Source organism: Suncus etruscus, chromosome 15, assembly GCF_024139225.1.
Source record: "Suncus etruscus isolate mSunEtr1 chromosome 15, mSunEtr1.pri.cur, whole genome shotgun sequence".
Classification (NCBI taxonomy): Eukaryota; Metazoa; Chordata; class Mammalia; order Eulipotyphla; family Soricidae; genus Suncus; species Suncus etruscus.
In genome coordinates this window covers 52,498,866-52,499,647 of record NC_064862.1, presented here as the reverse complement: position 1 = coordinate 52,499,647, position 782 = coordinate 52,498,866, and the positions used below count along the sequence as shown (strand labels likewise).

Here is a 782-nt window from a genome sequence, read left to right as displayed (position 1 = left end):
CCAGGGATTGAATCTGGGTCAGCTATGTGCAAGGTCAATGCCCTCCTGCTGGTACAATCTCTCTGGTCTCAGTGTTTTTTGTTGTTTTTGTTTTGGGCCACACCCAGCGGTGTTCAGGGGTTACTCCTGACTCTGCACTCAGAAATTGCTCTTGATGTTGCCTGGAAATCATATGGAAAGCTCAGGGGCTACTCCTGGCTCTATACTGAGAAATCGCTCCTGGAAGGCTCGGGAATCATATGGGATGCCGGGATTCGAACCACCGATCTTCGGCATAAAAGGCAAACACTTTACCTCCATGCTATCTCTCTGGCTCCACCAAATTTTTTTCTAATTGATGTTTAACATGCCCATGTTCTAAGCAATAATACATAGGAATTTCTGAATTGCATGTGCTGTTTTTGTCTCTTTTTTTGGGTGGGGGACCCTTCCGGTGGAGACCAGAAGGCCTGCTGGACAAATTCTAAAAGAGCTGTAACACTTGTCTCTTTTTTCCTAAGATGTATTACATTTTTATTTTAAATATTTGCTCTAGGGCTGGAGATAATGAGTACAGTGAGTAAGTCACTGGTCTTGCATATGGCTGACCTAGGTTCCATCCCTGGCCCCACACAGGGTCCTTCAAATCTTTCCAGGAGTGATCCCTGAGTACAGAGCCAGGAGGATGCTCTGAACACTGTTAGGTATGGTTCAAAAAACAAAAGCTGGGGCCGGAGAGATAGGACAGTGGTGTTTGCCTTGCAAGCAGCCGATCCAGGACCTAATGTGGTTGGTTCAAATCC

The 782-nt window shown here is 46.0% G+C and overlaps 1 non-coding gene across 1 annotated transcript; it reads right to left on the bottom strand.

Annotated features, from left to right (window-relative positions):
* Positions 1–420: 420 nt before the first annotated feature.
* Positions 421–483, bottom strand: LOC126031866 (U7 small nuclear RNA). The gene has a single exon (XR_007503679.1). It is a non-coding gene; the product is annotated as a U7 small nuclear RNA (small nuclear RNA).
* Between the last annotated feature and the right edge of the window lie 299 nt (positions 484–782).